This window comes from Rhinoderma darwinii, unplaced genomic scaffold (genome assembly GCF_050947455.1).
Source record: "Rhinoderma darwinii isolate aRhiDar2 unplaced genomic scaffold, aRhiDar2.hap1 Scaffold_718, whole genome shotgun sequence".
Taxonomy (NCBI): Eukaryota; Metazoa; Chordata; class Amphibia; order Anura; family Rhinodermatidae; genus Rhinoderma; species Rhinoderma darwinii.
In genome coordinates this window covers 240457-257242 of record NW_027464279.1, presented here as the reverse complement: position 1 = coordinate 257242, position 16786 = coordinate 240457, and the positions used below count along the sequence as shown (strand labels likewise).

The window sequence follows — 16786 nt, the reverse complement described above, 5'->3', positions numbered from 1 at the left end:
GAGCCTCACCGTCTTATATAAAGTTCAGATGGAACTTTGCACGTGTCATAGTGGAGCCCTCAGGATTCCAGAGCCAGCTTTCTGACATCATAATGGGGCCTCAGAGATAAAAGCCTGGGCCCAGGCAGTGTTGGTCAGTGCTGCTCAGCAGGCAGCACTGGACTGGACTGGATTACAGCTGATACAAGGTGTGAAGGAACAAGGGGTGGCTGTGGGCATGCACTTGCTGCCGCTGCCAGTGTTTATCTGCATGGCAGCAGGGCATTTGGGCGTTGCCAGGAAGGCGTTTTTATGTAGATTCCTCCTCTTTCAGCACTGCATTGTGGTGCAAGCAAAAGAAGCAAATCCTGTCTGGCTTCCTCTCCGGCCTTTATTCACCTCCCGTGTAGCTGTGAGTGTGTGAGCCTGCAGGGCCCCATGGAATTGCCTAGAAGTAGGCTGAATCGCTGCAAGGGCTGAACAGCAGTATCGGGCAGGCTCGGGCAACGCGCGGCCCGTTCGGGTTATCGCTTCTCGGCCTTTTGGCTAAGATCAAGTGTAGTATCTGTTCTTATCAGTTTAATATCTGATACGTCCCCTATCTGGGGACCATATATTAAATGGATTTTTAGAACAGGGAGATGGAAATAGAGCTTGCTCTGTCCACTCCACGCATTGACCTGGTATTGCAGTATTTCCAGGACCGGTGCACCCTTTCCTTATGTGTTGACTAAAAGCAGATTCCAAAAGTGTTTTTTGTCTTTGCTATTGTTTCTGTCTTTCTGAAGGGATCTCCCCTTTTAATCCCATTATTTCAACACCTGTTGGACAATGCATGAGTGATAATGAGCTCATTGATTAAATGCAATTAATGAATAGATTGCCACCTCTTGTTGTGTGTCGTCTGTGTTTCTGTGTTTCCGGCATTTCACATTGGAACACCTCATTCACCTTCCTTGTCTTCTCTCCGCCCTCCCTTTTAGGTAAGTTAAAGAGCTGCACCTGAGCCAGCCACTGATTGATTGATTGATTGATTGATTGATTGATTGATTGATTGATTGATGCAGCACAACAGTCAAATAGTGGAGTGGAGTAGGGGAACAGCAAACAGCCAATAAAGCAGCCCGCCCGCTCGCCTGCCCGCCACAATGGACCTACCTGTGTACACTAGATGGATGTGATGGAATGTACTGTCGTCCCTACATTTCAAGAAGAAGTAAGAATTGCAGTTGCAACAAAGCCTTGCTTGCCTACAAAGAGAGCAGCAATTTGGATTTGTTACTATGTTACCTAGAAGAATAACAAACTGTGCAAGGATGGAGGTTGTAGGAGCAAGGAGAAGTTGTCAGTAAAGTTGGTGGATGCCTATTTTCCATTTTGCAGTCCCTTGTCTCCCTCTTGTGGCCTCCTGGAGGCAACTAGCTGTGCAAAAAAAAGACAGCCTGGCGGCCGGCTGTTGCAGTGTTGCCCTCTCAGGCAACACTGAGTGACTGACTGAGCCTCACCGTCTTATATAAAGTTCAGACGGAACTTTGCACGTGTCATAGTGGAGCCCTCAGGATTCCAGAGCCAGCTTTCTGACATCATAATGGGGCCTCAGAGATAAAAGCCTGGGCCCAGGCAGTGTTGGTCAGTGCTGCTCAGCAGGCAGCACTGGACTGGACTGGATTACAGCTGATACAAGGTGTGAAGGAACAAGGGGTGGCTGTGGGCATGCACTTGCTGCCGCTGCCAGTGTTTATCTGCATGGCAGCAGGGCATTTGGGCGTTGCCAGGAAGGCGTTTTTATGTAGATTCCTCCTCTTTCAGCACTGCATTGTGGTGCAAGCAAAAGAAGCAAATCCTGTCTGGCTTCCTCTCCGGCCTTTATTCACCTCCCGTGTAGCTGTGAGTGTGTGAGCCTGCAGGGCCCCATGGAATTGCCTAGAAGTAGGCTGAATCGCTGCAAGGGCTGAACAGCAGTATCGGGCAGGCTCGGGCAACGCGCGGCCCGTTCGGGTTATCGCTTCTCGGCCTTTTGGCTAAGATCAAGTGTAGTATCTGTTCTTATCAGTTTAATATCTGATACGTCCCCTATCTGGGGACCATATATTAAATGGATTTTTAGAACAGGGAGATGGAAATAGAGCTTGCTCTGTCCACTCCACGCATTGACCTGGTATTGCAGTATTTCCAGGACCGGTGCACCCTTTCCTTATGTGTTGACTAAAAGCAGATTCCAAAAGTGTTTTTTGTCTTTGCTATTGTTTCTGTCTTTCTGAAGGGATCTCCCCTTTTAATCCCATTATTTCAACACCTGTTGGACAATGCATGAGTGATAATGAGCTCATTGATTAAATGCAATTAATGAATAGATTGCCACCTCTAGAAGAGGCTGGACGCAGCTGCAGGCTTGAGGGAAGCCGACATGACCGTCCTGGTAGGGAAAGGGTTAATGTTAAGAGGTGAGGGAAAGGTGAAGGAGCTGAAGGAGGGACGGGGAGGAGCTAGGGGGGACGGGGGGGCCGTTACTGCGCTTCCCGCTGTTTCTCGGCATTGAGCCGGAAGCAGCGGGAGGAGTAATACACAAGAAGCAAAGCTCCCCGTTGCCCGGCTTTTTAGTATGGCAGAGGCCCTGATTTTAGAGCGGCTGCGTGCCGCTGCTGTGCACCACGGTCCCGGATGGCTGGAGGAGACCGTGGCTGCATTAACGCGGATCCCGGACGCCGTTTCGCCACGTCGGGCACGGCGTTCGGGGTCTGTTGTAAGGGACAGGCTCCCCTCCCCCGGCCCCCCTACGAGCATGGCTATGGCGGCGGGGGGGGAGTCGGCAACAACCGCTCCTGCGCTGGGCAGGCAGAGAGCGGTAGCAGGGGTGACGGCGATGAAGGCTGTGTCGACCCGTCCCTCTCGGCGGTCCCGACCTCCAGAGCGCCTGAGTCCGGAGGTAGTCCCGCGGACACGGCGTCGCAGAGGGAGCCCGATCCCGGACGCTGCAGGCCAGGCAGCTGGGAGGACCGCCCCTTCCCAGGCCCTGCGTCCTGGCAGGAATCCCAGGCCGCGACGGGGTCCGGCGGTAAGCAGGGAGTCGCAGGCCGGGCTCCCTGTCACCCCTCCCCCATCAGATGGAAGATGTCGAGAGCAAGGTACGGCCGCCCCGCATGGTGATGTTCCGGCCAGGGGGCAGGCTTCGTCAGGATCGTCTAGACGGACGACTAGATCTGCAGCGACGTCGAGGCAACAGGTCCGGTCGGAAGTCTGGGTCCCGGCGGTCGGGCGGCAGGTTGCCGGCCCATCGGTCAGCGCGTCCTCATCCCCTTTCCGAAGAGGTCGTTGGGAGGGACAGTCGTCGGCGAGAGAAGAACTGGAGGAAGGTGAACTGGACGTCTATCGTCGAGGTCAGGATGGTCCGGCTGACGGGAACACAGCGCCTGTGCAGCCCGGTGAGTGTATAACTCCATTATTGTCTTATCCAGCGATTTTTATGTCGGGTGTCGGCGGGGGGGCTGCTAGCATAGCATCGGGGGCCGGTAGTGGCGCGGGCGGACGCGACGGAGCGGGTTTGGCAGATTTAGTGGGTTGCTTACGGGAGCTGGTGGGGCGCCTGGATAGGGCCGCGGCGCCGGTAGTAACGGAAGTGTCCCCTGCGGTAGTTTGGGAAGGCCCCAGGGAAGTGGGATCGTTGCAGGCGCGTCCTGTGGTGGCGGTTAGAGAGGCGGTCGCGGTGTCGGTGCAGACTGAGGCACAGAAGGACGGCGATCGAGTGCGCATGGACGATCGTGCTCGGGGGGAGGTGTATGTTTGTTTTGAGGGTCCGTTGGGGGCGCATTTAAAGCAGGAGGTGCGTGATCGGATCTGGAAAGATGAATATGTTGAAATTTTTTCTCTCTTGCCGCTGGCTAAATTCAATTTGGATAAGAGCAAGCGGGATGAGAGTAAAAAGGACGAGGAGGAACGGCGGCGGTATAGGCTTATCCCGCAGACGTTCGTTAATTGGTCGCAGGCGTTCGCCATATTGGCTAGTGTGATAGGGGAAAAGGCGCCGGAAAATTGTTCGGCGTTATTTTGTTATTTTGATGCTATTGGGGAGGCTCATAGGGCGTATGGGGGTCAGGCGTGGCTGCGATATGATGAGCAATTCCGTCAGCGGAAGGCGGTTCGGCCGGCGATTCGGTGGGACCAGAAGGATATTGCTCTCTGGTTACGGGTTACGGCTCCGGTTAGGCAGCCCTTTCCCGGGAGCGGTGGCCAGGGAGGCCAGACTAGTCAGAGTGGACCAAGCGGCGGGGGAAAGGCGGGGTTTTGCTGGCAATTCAATGAAGGCCAGTGCAAGTTCGGGGCCACGTGCAAGTTCAAGCACGTGTGCTCCGAGTGTAATGGGGCATCACACGGGGCGGCAAAATGTCTGCGGAAAAAGAGGTCCGGGAACCAGCACGGGGCTGGTCAAGGGGGTGTCGCCGGTGAGGGTGGAAAGGATGGCCCCTTATCTAAATGAGTATCCGGATAGGGCGGCAGCTAAGTTGCTTTATGAAGGGTTTAGTGTTGGTTTTGTTATTCCTCCGCCTCCTTATGAGGTTCCGGTTACGCGGAGAAATTTAAAATCGGCTTACTTGCATGCGGAAGTCGTGTCGGAAAAGTTGTTAAAAGAAGTTTCGTTGGGGCGCATGTCGGGGCCATTTGTGGAGTCGCCGGTGAAAGATTTAGTTGTGTCCCCTTTGGGTATTGTCCCTAAACGCGAGCCCGGAAAGTTTCGTTTGATTCAACATTTATCGTATCCCAAAGGTTCGTCGGTAAATGACGGGATTGATCACGAGTTGTGTTCCGTAGTTTATACCTCATTCGATAAGGCGGTGGGGTTAGTGCGGGCTGCGGGTCCGGGGGCGCTGCTAGCAAAAACCGACATCGAGGCGGCGTTCAGGTTGTTGCCGGTGCATCCAGAAAGCCAACGGCTGTTGGGTTGTTTTTGGAATGGGGCCTTTTACGTGGATCGGTGCCTTCCGATGGGGTGTTCTCTTTCTTGTGCATACTTCGAGGCGTTTAGTAGCTTCGTGGAGTGGGTAACGAGGGGAGTATCCGGGGTCGATTCGTTGATCCATTACTTAGATGATTTTTTGTGCGTTGGCCCGGGGGGTTCGCCGGTTTGCGGTAACTTGCTTCATGCCCTGCAGAAGGTGGCGAGGGATTTTGGGATCCCTTTGGCGCCGGAAAAAACGGAGGGCCCGGTAGCGACGATTTGTTTCTTGGGAATCGAAATTGACTCGGTGGCAATGGAGTGTCGGCTCCCGGCGGATAAGCTGGGTGCTTTGAGGCTGGAGGTGCGACGGGCTTGTAGAAGGAAGAAAATGTCGCTGAGGGAGCTTCAGTCGCTGCTGGGGAAGTTGAATTTCGCCTGCCGGATTATGCCGATGGGGAGGGTGTTTGGTAGAAGGTTGGCGGCGGCAACGGCGGGAGTGCGGGCGCCGCATCATTTTGTGAGGCTCAAGGAGGAGCACCGAGCTGATCTTCAGGTTTGGGATGACTTCTTGGGCCAGTACAATGGTCGCTCGCTATGGATGGCCCCAGCGCAGGATACGAGTGATCTGAATATTTTCACGGATGCGGCTGGGGCGGGTGGCTTTGGAGCTTACGGGGGAGGTCCGTGGTGCGCAGGTCAATGGCCGGCTAGCTGGGTGTCCAGTGGATTGACGCGGAATCTGGCCCTGCTCGAGCTGTTTCCCATCGTGGTGGCGGCTACCATTTGGGGGGACAGGCTCAGGGATAAGAAGGTCCGTTTTTACTGCGACAACATGGGGGTGGTGCTTGCCATTAATAACATCACGGCGTCCTCTCCTCCGGTAGTTCAATTGTTGCGACATTTAGTGTTGGTGTGTTTGTCGCTGAACGCGTGGGTGGTGGCGGTGCATGTCCCGGGTGTACGGAATTGTGTTGCTGATGCTCTTTCTCGCTCGCAGTGGGACCGGTTTCGGCAATTGGCCCCGGGAGCGGAACGTCTCGGTTTGGCGTGTCCGGATCATCTATGGGATCTGGTATCGGTCCCGTAGAGCAGCTGTTACAAAGGTCTTTGGCGCGCACGACGTGGAGGGCTTATGCTGCTTGTTGGAGGCAGTGGGAGGAGTGGGTAAGAGAGTTGGGTGATGTTAATACGGATAGAGACAGGTTGGTGGCACTTTTGTATTGGTTAGGGGATGCCTGGGAGGGGGGGTTTTCAGTAGCGAAGGTGAACCGGTTTATATCCGCGGTGGCGTTTGGGCTTAAGTTGCGGGGCTTGCGGGATGTATCGAAGGAATTTCTGGTATCGCAGGCTTTGAAGGGGTTGCGCAGAGGTAGGGTGGAGGCGGATAGTAGAAGGCCGGTGTCGTTTGCTTTGCTGGGCTTGTTGGGCGGTTCATTGGCATCGGTATGTCGTTCTTCAGATGAAAGGGATTTGTTTCGGTTGGCTTTCTCGTTGGCGTTCTTCGGAGCATTTAGAATAGGTGAGTTGGTGTCGCCAAGTACTAAACAGGCAGGGGGGCTGAGATCTGGGGAGGTGAGCCTTTTTGCAGATCGGTTGGAGGTATGGTGGCGTAGATCAAAAACTGACCAATTAGGGAAGGGAAAACTGATAGTTTTGTTCGCTCTCCCGGGGTCGGTCATGTGCCCAGTAGAGTGCATGCGGGGTTTTACAAAAAACAGGGGGTCTCCAGATTTGCCTTTGTTACGTCATGTGGACGGGTCGTTCTTGTCCAGGTTTCAGTTTGGAGCTGTTTTTAAAAAATGTTTGACGGCGGTTGGGGTTGCGGCAGGCTCATATTCATCTCATTCCTTCCGGATTGGCGCAGCAACGGAAGCAGGGCGCTGGGGGTTGGATGATGAGGGGGTGAGGCGTATTGGTCGTTGGGAGTCAAAAAGGTTTAAGTCCTATGTCCGCCCCCATATGTGGTAATTTTGTTGTTTATGCTTGCAAATGTTATATGGTGGTGCCTAACTGTGTTTTCCGTTTCAGATTCGCCTCCTTGTCTGGTGTGGTTGATGGGTCATTCGTACGTGCACTGGGGGGCTTTGAGGGCGGACGTCCGCCCGGATGGTCGCCAGTTGCGCATTCCGCGACAGGATGCGGTTGTGCATTGGCTGGGGTTTAGAGGTATGTCGTGGAACAGGGTGTTGGCGGAATTCCAGACATATGTGCGGCTTGATAGGGTTCCGGAGGTTTTAGTGTTGCACGTGGGTGGGAATGACTTAGGAGTCCGCCCTTTTCGTGAGTTGGTGCGGGATATCAAACATGATTTGTTGTGTTTGTGGGTATCTTATCCCAAGTTGGTGGTAGTGTGGTCGGACATAGTCCCAAGGAAGCATTGGCGGTTAGCTAGATCGGTGGAGAGAGTCAATAAGGCTCGGATAAAAGTTAACCGGGCGGTGTCCCGTTTTGTGGCAAAGAACGGGGGCATTTGCGTGAGGCATAGGGATTTGGAGTCAGGATTGGGGAATTTCTGGAGGAGTGACGGGGTTCATCTGACCGAGGTTGGCATTGATATTTGGAGCTTGGCTATAGCAGAAGGCATAGAAAGGGCGGTGGTGGTGTGGAGGAACTCACAGGCTTAAGGTGGTCAAGGCCTGTTTCGCGGTGGCGGGGGGAGTCCTTGAGGCCAGTCAGTACAAAATGGTGGGGGGGTCGCATCGGGGGTATGCGTCCCCCAAAAAAGGTACATGGTTGAAGACTTCATCGGGTGTTATCCCTTTGAAGTGGTCTTCTGGTAGAAGGTATGTCACTTGAAGGCTTCATCGGGTGTTATCCCTTTGAAGTGGACTTCTAGTGGTCGGTATATCACTTGAGGGCTTCAACGGGTGTTATCCCCTTGAAGTGGACTTCTAGTGGTTGGAGCCATCTGCAGAGGTGAACGGTGCTTCCGAGCTGGTTTACGGCTGGAGGTAATTAGTGGTTTGCAGATGGCTAATTCGGTGTGTTCTTGAAAGGAACATCTGAAGGGGCTTCAAGGACTTCCTCTGCTCGGGTTAATGTTAACGTTTAATTGTTATTTATGATTCTGACCCATGTTGGGTCATGTGAATTATTAGGAGGAATTCTCTGGTGGATTCCTAACTAGTTATCCGAATGTTTCGGATTTAAATTGTTTTTATAAAACTGTGAAATTAATAAACGGCTGCTGTGGCCATTTCACATCCAACCTCGGTGTCATGTGTCGTTACTAAATGGGGGTGGGGGATAGTATGGTTTAAGGTTAACACACGACTCTACCTAGGCAGGTCAAGAAGAGGCTGGACGCAGCTGCAGGCTTGAGGGAAGCCGACATGACCGTCCTGGTAGGGAAAGGGTTAATGTTAAGAGGTGAGGGAAAGGTGAAGGAGCTGAAGGAGGGACGGGGAGGAGCTAGGGGGGACGGGGGGGCCGTTACTGCGCTTCCCGCTGTTTCTCGGCATTGAGCCGGAAGCAGCGGGAGGAGTAATACACAAGAAGCAAAGCTCCCACCCTCCCACCCTTGTTTTGTTACTCCTTAGGTCTTCTGTACGTCCGTATATAAGCGTTGTGTTTTATTTTGTGTGTTTATTTAACATGTTTTTCTTTTTTCCGGAGTAGGTTCTGTTGTCATGGCAGCTGGCGGGGGGAGTCCTTGAGGCCAGTCAGTACAAAATGGTGGGGGGGTCGCATCGGGGGTATGCGTCCCCCAAAAAAGGTACATGGTTGAAGACTTCATCGGGTGTTATCCCTTTGAAGTGGTCTTCTGGTAGAAGGTATGTCACTTGAAGGCTTCATCGGGTGTTATCCCTTTGAAGTGGACTTCTAGTGGTCGGTATATCACTTGAGGGCTTCAACGGGTGTTATCCCCTTGAAGTGGACTTCTAGTGGTTGGAGCCATCTGCAGAGGTGAACGGTGCTTCCGAGCTGGTTTACGGCTGGAGGTAATTAGTGGTTTGCAGATGGCTAATTCGGTGTGTTCTTGAAAGGAACATCTGAAGGGGCTTCAAGGACTTCCTCTGCTCGGGTTAATGTTAACGTTTAATTGTTATTTATGATTCTGACCCATGTTGGGTCATGTGAATTATTAGGAGGAATTCTCTGGTGGATTCCTAACTAGTTATCCGAATGTTTCGGATTTAAATTGTTTTTATAAAACTGTGAAATTAATAAACGGCTGCTGTGGCCATTTCACATCCAACCTCGGTGTCATGTGTCGTTACTAAATGGGGGTGGGGGATAGTATGGTTTAAGGTTAACACACGACTCTACCTAGGCAGGTCATGTTGTGTGTCGTCTGTGTTTCTGTGTTTCCGGCATTTCACATTGGAACACCTCATTCACCTTCCTTGTCTTCTCTCCGCCCTCCCTTTTAGGTAAGTTAAAGAGCTGCACCTGAGCCAGCCACTGATTGATTGATTGATTGATTGATTGATTGATTGATTGATTGATTGATTGATTGATTGATTGATGCAGCACAACAGTCAAATAGTGGAGTGGAGTAGGGGAACAGCAAACAGCCAATAAAGCAGCCCGCCCGCTCGCCTGCCCGCCACAATGGACCTACCTGTGTACACTAGATGGATGTGATGGAATGTACTGTCGTCCCTACATTTCAAGAAGAAGTAAGAATTGCAGTTGCAACAAAGCCTTGCTTGCCTACAAAGAGAGCAGCAATTTGGATTTGTTACTATGTTACCTAGAAGAATAACAAACTGTGCAAGGATGGAGGTTGTAGGAGCAAGGAGAAGTTGTCTGTAAAGTTGGTGGATGCCTATTTTCCATTTTGCAGTCCCTTGTCTCCCTCTTGTGGCCTCCTGGAGGCAACTAGCTGTGCAAAAAAAAGACAGCCTGGCGGCCGGCTGTTGCAGTGTTGCCCTCTCAGGCAACACTGAGTGACTGACTGAGCCTCACCGTCTTATATAAAGTTCAGACGGAACTTTGCACGTGTCATAGTGGAGCCCTCAGGATTCCAGAGCCAGCTTTCTGACATCATAATGGGGCCTCAGAGATAAAAGCCTGGGCCCAGGCAGTGTTGGTCAGTGCTGCTCAGCAGGCAGCACTGGACTGGACTGGATTACAGCTGATACAAGGTGTGAAGGAACAAGGGGTGGCTGTGGGCATGCACTTGCTGCCGCTGCCAGTGTTTATCTGCATGGCAGCAGGGCATTTGGGCGTTGCCAGGAAGGCGTTTTTATGTAGATTCCTCCTCTTTCAGCACTGCATTGTGGTGCAAGCAAAAGAAGCAAATCCTGTCTGGCTTCCTCTCCGGCCTTTATTCACCTCCCGTGTAGCTGTGAGTGTGTGAGCCTGCAGGGCCCCATGGAATTGCCTAGAAGTAGGCTGAATCGCTGCAAGGGCTGAACAGCAGTATCGGGCAGGCTCGGGCAACGCGCGGCCCGTTCGGGTTATCGCTTCTCGGCCTTTTGGCTAAGATCAAGTGTAGTATCTGTTCTTATCAGTTTAATATCTGATACGTCCCCTATCTGGGGACCATATATTAAATGGATTTTTAGAACAGGGAGATGGAAATAGAGCTTGCTCTGTCCACTCCACGCATTGACCTGGTATTGCAGTATTTCCAGGACCGGTGCACCCTTTCCTTATGTGTTGACTAAAAGCAGATTCCAAAAGTGTTTTTTGTCTTTGCTATTGTTTCTGTCTTTCTGAAGGGATCTCCCCTTTTAATCCCATTATTTCAACACCTGTTGGACAATGCATGAGTGATAATGAGCTCATTGATTAAATGCAATTAATGAATAGATTGCCACCTCTTGTTGTGTGTCGTCTGTGTTTCTGTGTTTCCGGCATTTCACATTGGAACACCTCATTCACCTTCCTTGTCTTCTCTCCGCCCTCCCTTTTAGGTAAGTTAAAGAGCTGCACCTGAGCCAGCCACTGATTGATTGATTGATTGATTGATTGATTGATTGATTGATTGATTGATTGATTGATGCAGCACAACAGTCAAATAGTGGAGTGGAGTAGGGGAACAGCAAACAGCCAATAAAGCAGCCCGCCCGCTCGCCTGCCCGCCACAATGGACCTACCTGTGTACACTAGATGGATGTGATGGAATGTACTGTCGTCCCTACATTTCAAGAAGAAGTAAGAATTGCAGTTGCAACAAAGCCTTGCTTGCCTACAAAGAGAGCAGCAATTTGGATTTGTTACTATGTTACCTAGAAGAATAACAAACTGTGCAAGGATGGAGGTTGTAGGAGCAAGGAGAAGTTGTCTGTAAAGTTGGTGGATGCCTATTTTCCATTTTGCAGTCCCTTGTCTCCCTCTTGTGGCCTCCTGGAGGCAACTAGCTGTGCAAAAAAAAGACAGCCTGGCGGCCGGCTGTTGCAGTGTTGCCCTCTCAGGCAACACTGAGTGACTGACTGAGCCTCACCGTCTTATATAAAGTTCAGACGGAACTTTGCACGTGTCATAGTGGAGCCCTCAGGATTCCAGAGCCAGCTTTCTGACATCATAATGGGGCCTCAGAGATAAAAGCCTGGGCCCAGGCAGTGTTGGTCAGTGCTGCTCAGCAGGCAGCACTGGACTGGACTGGATTACAGCTGATACAAGGTGTGAAGGAACAAGGGGTGGCTGTGGGCATGCACTTGCTGCCGCTGCCAGTGTTTATCTGCATGGCAGCAGGGCATTTGGGCGTTGCCAGGAAGGCGTTTTTATGTAGATTCCTCCTCTTTCAGCACTGCATTGTGGTGCAAGCAAAAGAAGCAAATCCTGTCTGGCTTCCTCTCCGGCCTTTATTCACCTCCCGTGTAGCTGTGAGTGTGTGAGCCTGCAGGGCCCCATGGAATTGCCTAGAAGTAGGCTGAATCGCTGCAAGGGCTGAACAGCAGTATCGGGCAGGCTCGGGCAACGCGCGGCCCGTTCGGGTTATCGCTTCTCGGCCTTTTGGCTAAGATCAAGTGTAGTATCTGTTCTTATCAGTTTAATATCTGATACGTCCCCTATCTGGGGACCATATATTAAATGGATTTTTAGAACAGGGAGATGGAAATAGAGCTTGCTCTGTCCACTCCACGCATTGACCTGGTATTGCAGTATTTCCAGGACCGGTGCACCCTTTCCTTATGTGTTGACTAAAAGCAGATTCCAAAAGTGTTTTTTGTCTTTGCTATTGTTTCTGTCTTTCTGAAGGGATCTCCCCTTTTAATCCCATTATTTCAACACCTGTTGGACAATGCATGAGTGATAATGAGCTCATTGATTAAATGCAATTAATGAATAGATTGCCACCTCTTGTTGTGTGTCGTCTGTGTTTCTGTGTTTCCGGTATTTCACATTGGAACACCTCATTCACCTTCCTTGTCTTCTCTCCGCCCTCCCTTTTAGGTAAGTTAAAGAGCTGCACCTGAGCCAGCCACTGATTGATTGATTGATTGATTGATTGATTGATTGATTGATTGATTGATTTATTGATTGATTGATTGATTGATGCAGCACAACAGTCAAATAGTGGAGTGGAGTAGGGGAACAGCAAACAGCCAATAAAGCAGCCCGCCCGCTCGCCTGCCCGCCACAATGGACCTACCTGTGTACACTAGATGGATGTGATGGAATGTACTGTCGTCCCTACATTTCAAGAAGAAGTAAGAATTGCAGTTGCAACAAAGCCTTGCTTGCCTACAAAGAGAGCAGCAATTTGGATTTGTTACTATGTTACCTAGAAGAATAACAAACTGTGCAAGGATGGAGGTTGTAGGAGCAAGGAGAAGTTGTCTGTAAAGTTGGTGGATGCCTATTTTCCATTTTGCAGTCCCTTGTCTCCCTCTTGTGGCCTCCTGGAGGCAACTAGCTGTGCAAAAAAAAGACAGCCTGGCGGCCGGCTGTTGCAGTGTTGCCCTCTCAGGCAACACTGAGTGACTGACTGAGCCTCACCGTCTTATATAAAGTTCAGACGGAACTTTGCACGTGTCATAGTGGAGCCCTCAGGATTCCAGAGCCAGCTTTCTGACATCATAATGGGGCCTCAGAGATAAAAGCCTGGGCCCAGGCAGTGTTGGTCAGTGCTGCTCAGCAGGCAGCACTGGACTGGACTGGATTACAGCTGATACAAGGTGTGAAGGAACAAGGGGTGGCTGTGGGCATGCACTTGCTGCCGCTGCCAGTGTTTATCTGCATGGCAGCAGGGCATTTGGGCGTTGCCAGGAAGGCGTTTTTATGTAGATTCCTCCTCTTTCAGCACTGCATTGTGGTGCAAGCAAAAGAAGCAAATCCTGTCTGGCTTCCTCTCCGGCCTTTATTCACCTCCCGTGTAGCTGTGAGTGTGTGAGCCTGCAGGGCCCCATGGAATTGCCTAGAAGTAGGCTGAATCGCTGCAAGGGCTGAACAGCAGTATCGGGCAGGCTCGGGCAACGCGCGGCCCGTTCGGGTTATCGCTTCTCGGCCTTTTGGCTAAGATCAAGTGTAGTATCTGTTCTTATCAGTTTAATATCTGATACGTCCCCTATCTGGGGACCATATATTAAATGGATTTTTAGAACAGGGAGATGGAAATAGAGCTTGCTCTGTCCACTCCACGCATTGACCTGGTATTGCAGTATTTCCAGGACCGGTGCACCCTTTCCTTATGTGTTGACTAAAAGCAGACAAAAGTGTTTTTTGTCTTTGCTATTGTTTCTGTCTTTCTGAAGGGATCTCCCCTTTTAATCCCATTATTTCAACACCTGTTGGACAATGCATGAGTGATAATGAGCTCATTGATTAAATGCAATTAATGAATAGATTGCCACCTCTTGTTGTGTGTCGTCTGTGTTTCTGTGTTTCCGGCATTTCACATTGGAACACCTCATTCACCTTCCTTGTCTTCTCTCCGCCCTCCCTTTTAGGTAAGTTAAAGAGCTGCACCTGAGCCAGCCACTGATTGATTGATTGATTGATTGATTGATTGATTGATTGATTGATTGATTGATTGATTGATGCAGCACAACAGTCAAATAGTGGAGTGGAGTAGGGGAACAGCAAACAGCCAATAAAGCAGCCCGCCCGCTCGCCTGCCCGCCACAATGAACCTACCTGTGTACACTAGATGGATGTGATGGAATGTACTGTCGTCCCTACATTTCAAGAAGAAGTAAGAATTGCAGTTGCAACAAAGCCTTGCTTGCCTACAAAGAGAGCAGCAATTTGGATTTGTTACTATGTTACCTAGAAGAATAACAAACTGTGCAAGGATGGAGGTTGTAGGAGCAAGGAGACGTTGTCTGTAAAGTTGGTGGATGCCTATTTTCCATTTTGCAGTCCCTTGTCTCCCTCTTGTGGCCTCCTGGAGGCAACTAGCTGTGCAAAAAAAAGACAGCCTGGCGGCCGGCTGTTGCAGTGTTGCCCTCTCAGGCAACACTGAGTGACTGACTGAGCCTCACCGTCTTATATAAAGTTCAGACGGAACTTTGCACGTGTCATAGTGGAGCCCTCAGGATTCCAGAGCCAGCTTTCTGACATCATAATGGGGCCTCAGAGATAAAAGCCTGGGCCCAGGCAGTGTTGGTCAGTGCTGCTCAGCAGGCAGCACTGGACTGGACTGGATTACAGCTGATACAAGGTGTGAAGGAACAAGGGGTGGCTGTGGGCATGCACTTGCTGCCGCTGCCAGTGTTTATCTGCATGGCAGCAGGGCATTTGGGCGTTGCCAGGAAGGCGTTTTTATGTAGATTCCTCCTCTTTCAGCACTGCATTGTGGTGCAAGCAAAAGAAGCAAATCCTGTCTGGCTTCCTCTCCGGCCTTTATTCACCTCCCGTGTAGCTGTGAGTGTGTGAGCCTGCAGGGCCCCATGGAATTGCCTAGAAGTAGGCTGAATCGCTGCAAGGGCTGAACAGCAGTATCGGGCAGGCTCGGGCAACGCGCGGCCCGTTCGGGTTATCGCTTCTCGGCCTTTTGGCTAAGATCAAGTGTAGTATCTGTTCTTATCAGTTTAATATCTGATACGTCCCCTATCTGGGGACCATATATTAAATGGATTTTTAGAACAGGGAGATGGAAATAGAGCTTGCTCTGTCCACTCCACGCATTGACCTGGTATTGCAGTATTTCCAGGACCGGTGCACCCTTTCCTTATGTGTTGACTAAAAGCAGATTCCAAAAGTGTTTTTTGTCTTTGCTATTGTTTCTGTCTTTCTGAAGGGATCTCCCCTTTTAATCCCATTATTTCAACACCTGTTGGACAATGCATGAGTGATAATGAGCTCATTGATTAAATGCAATTAATGAATAGATTGCCACCTCTTGTTGTGTGTCGTCTGTGTTTCTGTGTTTCCGGCATTTCACATTGGAACACCTCATTCACCTTCCTTGTCTTCTCTCCGCCCTCCCTTTTAGGTAAGTTAAAGAGCTGCACCTGAGCCAGCCACTGATTGATTGATTGATTGATTGATTGATTGATTGATTGATTGATTGATTGATTGATTGATTGATTGATTGATGCAGCACAACAGTCAAATAGTGGAGTGGAGTAGGGGAACAGCAAACAGCCAATAAAGCAGCCCGCCCGCTCGCCTGCCCGCCACAATGGACCTACCTGTGTACACTAGATGGATGTGATGGAATGTACTGTCGTCCCTACATTTCAAGAAGAAGTAAGAATTGCAGTTGCAACAAAGCCTTGCTTGCCTACAAAGAGAGCAGCAATTTGGATTTGTTACTATGTTACCTAGAAGAATAACAAACTGTGCAAGGATGGAGGTTGTAGGAGCAAGGAGAAGTTGTCTGTAAAGTTGGTGGATGCCTATTTTCCATTTTGCAGTCCCTTGTCTCCCTCTTGTGGCCTCCTGGAGGCAACTAGCTGTGCAAAAAAAAGACAGCCTGGCGGCCGGCTGTTGCAGTGTTGCCCTCTCAGGCAACACTGAGTGACTGACTGAGCCTCACCGTCTTATATAAAGTTCAGACGGAACTTTGCACGTGTCATAGTGGAGCCCTCAGGATTCCAGAGCCAGCTTTCTGACATCATAATGGGGCCTCAGAGATAAAAGCCTGGGCCCAGGCAGTGTTGGTCAGTGCTGCTCAGCAGGCAGCACTGGACTGGACTGGATTACAGCTGATACAAGGTGTGAAGGAACAAGGGGTGGCTGTGGGCATGCACTTGCTGCCGCTGCCAGTGTTTATCTGCATGGCAGCAGGGCATTTGGGCGTTGCCAGGAAGGCGTTTTTATGTAGATTCCTCCTCTTTCAGCACTGCATTGTGGTGCAAGCAAAAGAAGCAAATCCTGTCTGGCTTCCTCTCCGGCCTTTATTCACCTCCCGTGTAGCTGTGAGTGTGTGAGCCTGCAGGGCCCCATGGAATTGCCTAGAAGTAGGCTGAATCGCTGCAAGGGCTGAACAGCAGTATCGGGCAGGCTCGGGCAACGCGCGGCCCGTTCGGGTTATCGCTTCTCGGCCTTTTGGCTAAGATCAAGTGTAGTATCTGTTCTTATCAGTTTAATATCTGATACGTCCCCTATCTGGGGACCATATATTAAATGGATTTTTAGAACAGGGAGATGGAAATAGAGCTTGCTCTGTCCACTCCACGCATTGACCTGGTATTGCAGTATTTCCAGGACCGGTGCACCCTTTCCTTATGTGTTGACTAAAAGCAGATTCCAAAAGTGTTTTTTGTCTTTGCTATTGTTTCTGTCTTTCTGAAGGGATCTCCCCTTTTAATCCCATTATTTCAACACCTGTTGGACAATGCATGAGTGATAATGAGCTCATTGATTAAATGCAATTAATGAATAGATTGCCACCTCTTGTTGTGTGTCGTCTGTGTTTCTGTGTTTCCGGCATTTCACATTGGAACACCTCATTCACCTTCCTTGTCTTCTCTCCGCCCTCCCTTTTAGGTAAGTTAAAGAGCTGCACCTGAGCCAGCCACTGATTGATTGATT

At 50.5% G+C, this 16786-nt stretch overlaps 7 non-coding genes across 7 annotated transcripts; all 7 read left to right on the top strand.

Annotated features, from left to right (window-relative positions):
• The first annotated feature begins 505 nt into the window (after positions 1-505).
• LOC142729410 (U2 spliceosomal RNA) lies at positions 506-696 on the top strand. Its single transcript, XR_012878226.1, has one exon. It is a non-coding gene; the product is annotated as a U2 spliceosomal RNA (small nuclear RNA).
• Positions 697-1980: 1284 nt separating this feature from the next.
• LOC142729408 (U2 spliceosomal RNA) lies at positions 1981-2171 on the top strand. Its single transcript, XR_012878225.1, has one exon. It is a non-coding gene; the product is annotated as a U2 spliceosomal RNA (small nuclear RNA).
• Positions 2172-10319: 8148 nt separating this feature from the next.
• On the top strand, positions 10320-10510 carry LOC142729407 (U2 spliceosomal RNA). The gene has a single exon (XR_012878224.1). It is a non-coding gene; the product is annotated as a U2 spliceosomal RNA (small nuclear RNA).
• Positions 10511-11802: 1292 nt separating this feature from the next.
• LOC142729406 (U2 spliceosomal RNA) lies at positions 11803-11993 on the top strand. Its single transcript, XR_012878223.1, has one exon. It is a non-coding gene; the product is annotated as a U2 spliceosomal RNA (small nuclear RNA).
• Positions 11994-13301: 1308 nt separating this feature from the next.
• LOC142729405 (U2 spliceosomal RNA) lies at positions 13302-13492 on the top strand. The gene has a single exon (XR_012878222.1). It is a non-coding gene; the product is annotated as a U2 spliceosomal RNA (small nuclear RNA).
• Positions 13493-14785: 1293 nt separating this feature from the next.
• Positions 14786-14976, top strand: LOC142729403 (U2 spliceosomal RNA). Its single transcript, XR_012878220.1, has one exon. It is a non-coding gene; the product is annotated as a U2 spliceosomal RNA (small nuclear RNA).
• Positions 14977-16284: 1308 nt separating this feature from the next.
• LOC142729402 (U2 spliceosomal RNA) lies at positions 16285-16475 on the top strand. The gene has a single exon (XR_012878219.1). It is a non-coding gene; the product is annotated as a U2 spliceosomal RNA (small nuclear RNA).
• The last annotated feature ends 311 nt before the right edge of the window (positions 16476-16786 follow it).